The sequence below is a fragment of the Podarcis liolepis genome (assembly GCF_965112155.1).
Source record: "Podarcis liolepis genome assembly, chromosome: 9".
Classification (NCBI taxonomy): Eukaryota; Metazoa; Chordata; class Lepidosauria; order Squamata; family Lacertidae; genus Podarcis; species Podarcis liolepis.
The window spans coordinates 48,940,977-48,947,932 of NC_139564.1; the positions used below are offsets into that span (position 1 = coordinate 48,940,977).

The following is a 6,956-nucleotide window of genomic DNA, read 5'->3' on the forward strand; positions in this document are numbered from 1 at the left end:
AGATTTTCAGTGATGGAGAATGCTAGATTTGGACTACACTTTTCAGCCATCCAGTGGCGTAGCGTGGGTTGTCAGCACCTGGGGCAAGGCAAGTAATTTGTGCTCCCTAACCCGTGGATTTGCGCCCCTAACCCGTGGATTTGCGCCCCCTAACCCTAACCCCCAGATGTTGCGCCCGGTGCGGCCGGCCCCCCTCCACCCCCCACGCTACGCCACTGCAGCCATCTGTCCTCTTCCTTTCTTTTCAATGACTCTTGCACTCATTTTGTAAGTCATCAAAGACTCTTTGGGGTAAAAAGCATTATCAACCTTCCAGAACATTTCACTTTGAATAAAGGAGGGAGAGATTTGTCTTTTTTATTGTTGATGGAGATACTGGATTTGTAGCTTTTGGTAAATTCCATTTAAATAATAGACTGAAGCTGTTTATTTGTGTAACTACATAATTCTATATATTAGGTTGTATCCAAAGCTACTTCTAGACCCACTGAAAGTAATGTATATAAGTAACTGAGGTCCATAAGTTCCAATGAATCTAGTCTGAGTAGGCTGAAGTTTGGAAACAAGCTATTACTTTTAATAATTATCTTTGTAATACATCTACATACATGCATACTACTATTTCTTCTTAGAAAATAGCAGAACAGCTAACACAGACCAATAACCAGCTTCTTTACTACTCAACCATTAAGTGGTCACAGACCATTCACTAGTTACTTCTAGCAAAATAGATACTCCATTTATTTGGGGGGCAAAGAAAAAGCAGAAACTTACCTGTTAATTCAACATAATTAAAAATAGCTTCTCATCTTAGTCCCCATGGCCTCATAACAGCCACCTCACCAAGCTGTTGCTTCACTGGTTGACAGTGTCATTCACAGTCAACTGCTAGATGTACTTTTCCATTTCCCCATAAATGTCTATGTGCCAAAATAAAATCACATACCAGCATGCATCTCACTGATGGCCTCACACTTTGACTTGAGCTGTCCTGAAGTGACAGGGGTAAGAGCACATACTGTTCTTGAGACCCTTCATGAAGGCATGTTCTGTCAGTCAATTCCAAAATAACATTCCGAATGGTCGTTACCTCCACAATTTTATATTCAGCAAACTGTGGCACTGACCCCAGTTTTTTTTTTAGCTTTTCATTTATCTCTGGTGTGGTTAGCAAATATACATAATTTTCATTTCTACTGCTAAGGGCCACAAAGATATTTAATAGGTTTGACCACAAACAATTTACACCCACAACTAAGCAAGTTTGTAAAGAGAGGTATAAAACAATAAACTCGCAGCTACGAGGCTGGGACACTAGCACATTCACATTTCAAAATGTCACAGCTTCTTAGGCATGTGGTTTGGGCTCAGCAGTAATATTGATATGCCTGAATATTGTGGTGTTTCAGAAAAACATAGGTAGAGCCTTCACTGTTGTTTAAGCTTTCTCTCCAGATCTCAGAATTGTAGTTAATTTCTTATTAAGTCAATAATTTCTATTACAGTGCAATATAATTTCAAATAAATTACTCACAAAAATAGGTTTTTACAGTGATAGGGACATGGGAATTTATTTCAAGATTGACAAAAGGAACTTAATCTGTCAAAAATGAAAAAAGAAATACCGGTAACAGCAACCCTTTCCAACTATTTAAATGTAGGGGTTATCTTAAAGTCAGTGCTTTAAAGGTAGCACTATTTCTTGCCTGTTGTAGTATATAGCATCTGAGTAGCATAAGTATTCATGTAGTTCATTAAACTGGTATCAGTTTCTCTTACTTGGTACATTAATAATATTACCAGGTTGAAAAGAGAAGTAGGAGGAGGGCGAACACTGGTATTGAACCAAAAATGATTTCTTGATTCTTTTAAAAGTAGAAAAGGCAAAGGTTTATCCACATAGCAAAGCATTATATTTCATAGGCAATATCTGCATTCTCATTTTATCAGAACCTGCTTCTTAGCATGTGCGTTTTCCTGGCTACATCTGTGCTAGCTGATGAGTTGGATGGGATCTTAAAGGTCATTTCCCTGCTCAGGGCAGCTGCAGATGGAAACACCCCCCCCAAAAAAAAAAAAATCTCTGGTTATAATGGCACAATGCTTTTCATTCATATATGTATGATTCTTGTTTGTTGTTGTTGCATTCTAATGTGATAAACTTTGAAAATGTGCTACACTATTATTATGTAGCCCAGAGTGGCTGGGAAAACTCAGCCAGATGGGTGGGGTAAAGGTAAAGGTAAAGGGACCCCTGACCATTAGGTCCAGTCGTGGCCGACTCTGGGGTTGCAGCACTCATCTCACTTTATTGGCCGAGGGAGCCGGCGTACAGCTTCCGGGCCATGTGGCCAGCATGACTAAGCCGCTTCTGGCGAACCAGAGCAGCGCACGGAAACGCCGTTTACCTTCCCGCCAGAGCGGTACCTATTTATCTACTTGCACTTGAAGTGCTTTCAAATTGCTAGATTGGCAGGAGATGGGCGGGGTATAATTAATAAATTATTATTATTATTATGTTCATATCCCACCTTTCCTTCAAGGTGGGATACATGGGCTTTCCTCTCCTCTCAACAACTTTCTGAGGTAGGTTAGGCTAAGCAACAATGATTGGTCCAAGCTCTTCCAGCAGAATTACAGGTTCCCTGTTAACCCTGTTACACAAAAAAACATAATTTATGGGTTGACTGGGACTAAAAGCTCGCTCTCTATATATATGCATGTGTGTATGTGTGTGTAGATTGGTGGAAGAAAGTCTGTACAAGTTGAGGCCTTAGGAGCTCAAAAGGTCAAAGCAGGTATGGAAGAAGCATAGGAAGAAGGACAACTTGCAATCCAGCAGGATGAAGAATATCCAGAAAATATATTTCTTCATAGCCTGGGCACAAAATAGGCTAGAAATAGATCTGTACAGGACTTTTCCAGGACATTCTGCATTAGCTGATTATATTGATCCCAGTTACTAACATTGTCACAAACCTTTTCTCTCCTCACATAATGTTGGAATTTACAACCCAACAATGTCTGAAGTTATTGATACACCTAGACAGATGCACTTGTGTGATAAATCTCATTTGCCATGCACTGCAGTGTATTATTGGTTCCTATCCAGACTTTCTAGAGGGCATGATGTAAAACAATGCCGGCTTGCTTTGTCCTGATGCTAATGCATATAGAAACATTTTCAAACACACTAAAAATGAATCATAGTCATTATTCAATTGCAAAGTATTTATCATAAAATAACCCATGTTCTTGCTGACTGAACTATTGCTTGTTCTTTGAATATTTGACTAATGCCATTTGTTTATTTTTTACTAGAATTAAGAAAAGGTGCTAAATGATCCAAATATTGTTCCCATGAAGCCATGAGTCTATATTAGCAGTCTCAGTTTTCTCTTTCCAGTGTATTCTCATTTTAAAATATTTAATGACACTTGATAAATGTACAATTGTTTCAAATATTCTACATAACCTAGATCCACTTTAAGAAAAGTTTCATCACTTACAAATTTGAACATTACAATTATACTTTATTAATCTCTTTGATTAAGATCGATCATTGCTCATTCAAGAATTATTGGAAATTTAAATCCTCATTGAAATGTCTAGACTTATAAGCTAGATCATACTTTATAGTCATATAAAAATTAGTAGTAATAGATCATGGTTGCCAGCTTAGAATCTTACTTCTGATATAGTAAAAATACTTTACTAATATTTGGGGGAGAAACAGGGAGATAATATGCTTATTTTAACACAGAGATAGATAAATGATAGAGAGATGATAGATACATAGATAGATAGATAGATAGATAGATAGATAGATAGATAGATAGATAGATAAGATAGAGGTTAAGGAGTGAAATTAAACAAGTGGCTGACTTCAACAAGAGGCTTTTATTTTAAGAATCTGTTGATCTTAGCTATGTGAGTTTGAGCAACAACCACAGATATTTTAAAGAACAAGTATTTATTTTCTCCAGATACTGTTATCTATCTGTTTATAAAGCTATCCCAAAAGTCTTCAAACCCAGTAGATTCCTGTGTCAACTATTTAAGAGAGTTGTGCACATATAAGTGAAATATATGAAACTAGTTTGCAATATCTGCCTGTGATGTACTGAATAGAGTGCTAGCCTTGATTGTGTACAGCCCAGGTTGTAGGGATGGGGGTGGCGCTGTGGTCTAAACCACTGAGCCGCTTGGGTTTGCCGATTAGAAGATTGGCGGTTCAAATCCATGTGACGGGGTGAGCTCCCGTTGCTCTGTCCTAGTTCCTGCCAACCTAGCAGTTCAAAAGCATACCAGAACGAGTAGATAAATAGGTACCACTGTGGCGGGAAGGTAAACAGTGTTTCTATGTGCTCTGGCACTCATCACGGTGTCCCATTGCGCCAGAAGTGGATTAGTCATGCTGGCCAGAGGACCCAGAAAGCTGTCTGCGAACAAACGCTGGCTCCCTCAGCTGGAAAAGCGAGCTGAGTGCCACACCCATAGTCACCTTTGACTGGCCTTAGCCATCCAGGAGTCCTTTACCCTTTTTTACCTTACAGCCCAGTTACAGGTCCTTTCCTAGAAGGGGTATTTTTGCAGAGCTTTTTAGAGAGTAATGCAGAAGCAACATAAAGTCAGTAAATTTTAGTGAGCCAACTTTTGTTCCTGAGAGATTTAATGGACTGGTCCTGTCATAATATAAGTCTAATGGTTTGTTAACTGAGAACAAACCTTGTGTATGTGGGCTTCCTCTTCTGCTTCCTCTTGCATGCCATAATTCAGTACTTCTAGGGTTGATTCAACTGACAGTTTCCTGTTTCATCTCTGTTTACAAACCTCTGAAGAAGTGTGCGGATGCAAGGCTCATTCTGTGTCTAATAGGCAATGGTTTTATTAGGCTGGCAGTACTACAGGTGCCACATCATACCCGTTCCACATTTGTATGAATTTGTATCTTTTAGCACGGCAGCACCTATTCTTTCAAACTCCCTGCCTACTGATATCAAGCAGGTACTGATACTGTACTCTTTTCAGTGCCTGCTAAAAACATTCTTTTTTAGACAAGTCTACCAAGGTGCTTAGAAAGTTGAGGTTACTTTTAATCTGTTTTAGTATTTATTTTTTTGGTATGCTTTAAAGTACATATTGTTTTAAGTTGTCCTTGGATTTTACCTTTTTGTAAACTTTCAGCAGGGTTTCTTTTTTTACACTCAAGCAGTATATAAATTTTACTAAATAAAATAAATAAAAATGACTAAACCAACCCAATGAGTCTTTAATTCAGACTCTGGATACAAGTACAGATAATATGACATTTCAGAGTATTCTGCTGCTGTTCTGCACACACAATTAATCCATAATTCAGGTTTCTGCTTAGCTTCATGTGAATTTTTCTGCTTTTGCATGCTCTCACTTTCATATTTGTCCTTTCTGAACTAAGACAGCAAATAAATAAACAGTAGGTTTTTAAAAGTGTATCTAGGAGGGACAAACCAGTTAGTTTGTTTGCCTGTCATCTTATTTCTGTGCTTTCCTGGCTGCTATTTTTTATTTGCACCATTCTATCACATTCTATTTTTAATTCAGCTTAAATGACAGAATGTCACGTACGATGACGTTGGAAGGCACCTAACAAAGAAATGGCATAACACAGCCCTTTTGTGAGCTGCTCCCTGCCTTTGTGTGGCTGAACACAGCGAGATAAGTTCCACCTGCATTTACCGAGCTAAACCTCCAGCTCTGAAGTTGCTTTTTAGCATTGTACAATATGGTTCAATCAGATGCTGACATTCTTTCAGATGCTGAAATTCCATGCCCAAGAAGAAAAACCACCTATGGCATTTTAAAAACTCCAGTACTATTTATGGTATCAGTTTCAAGACATTTAGACAAATGTTTTAATGGGGTCGGGGTGGGGTGGAGTGGGGGGAATCTGTTCTATCTCCTAAGACAATCTTCCGGTAACTCCACTCAATGAAAATACCAGCCTTCCAGCCATGCATAGGCAAGTCTGGTACTTTATGTCTACTTTATACATATATGAGTACCAAATGCATGTACACAATATATAATGTGAATGATGCAAAGATGTATTGGGGCATTGGGGGTAGAGGTCCCTTTAAATATACCTTAGTGGTGACCTGAACCTTTCCATATCACCATATCTGTTCATTTTAAAGATGCAGACACAGCAAGACACAGGTGTGAACATCACATCTAGCACTGCACATAGTTTATACTCAGGCATAGTGATTATGAGTGAGAATTATCTTGAAAGAATTAATTGAAAGATGAATCAGGAAGCCCTATAATGAACTGAGAGGAGTGAAAGAGTGGAAATTCTGACTAGATAAAACATCTGTTTCATATTTTCATATTACTTTCCTATATATACACTAGTATATTTAAATACTTCCACTGAATATGCACACACCTCATTTGAAGTCATAATTCAAATTAGCACTTATCTGTAACCCAAGTGCAATGTGTAAAATAGTAAAATAATTAGTTCACTTCTATCATTCTTCCCACAAAATTCTGCTGCAAATTAACCTCTCACAATGGAGACCCAGAACATCTTTACAACTGAAGGCGTTTTGCCTTAAGCCTTGATATTGCACAAGAGCACATTACTCACATATCAAAAGACACCAGGCAAAAGTATTAATATTGAAGTTCATTCTCCACCCAACATGTATAAGACAGATTGTCTGTGTCCAAACACTTGGGGGGGGGAGCTTTGTCTGAAGCACAGTGTGCACTAGCATGAATTCACTGACAATGGGAAAATGAAATTGCCAGCTCATCACTATCCACTGAAAATTACAACTATTAGCAAATATTCGTAGGCAGCAACCTCACAAAATAGATGCAGTCCACATTCCATCTAAGTAATGGCAAGATACTCTTTAATTGTAATGAGAAATATAGCACATAAAAAATAATAGAAAATTCCCTTG

The 6,956-nt window shown here is 38.2% G+C and overlaps 1 long non-coding RNA gene across 1 annotated transcript in view; it reads right to left on the minus strand.

Annotated features, from left to right (window-relative positions):
* Positions 1-860, minus strand: part of LOC310686253 — a 39,334-nt gene extending 38,474 nt beyond the window's left edge. The window contains exon 1 of the long non-coding RNA XR_014515793.1: positions 775-860. This is a non-coding gene — a long non-coding RNA (uncharacterized lncRNA). The remainder of the gene's footprint in view (positions 1-774) is intronic.
* Positions 861-6,956: the final 6,096 nt, after the last annotated feature.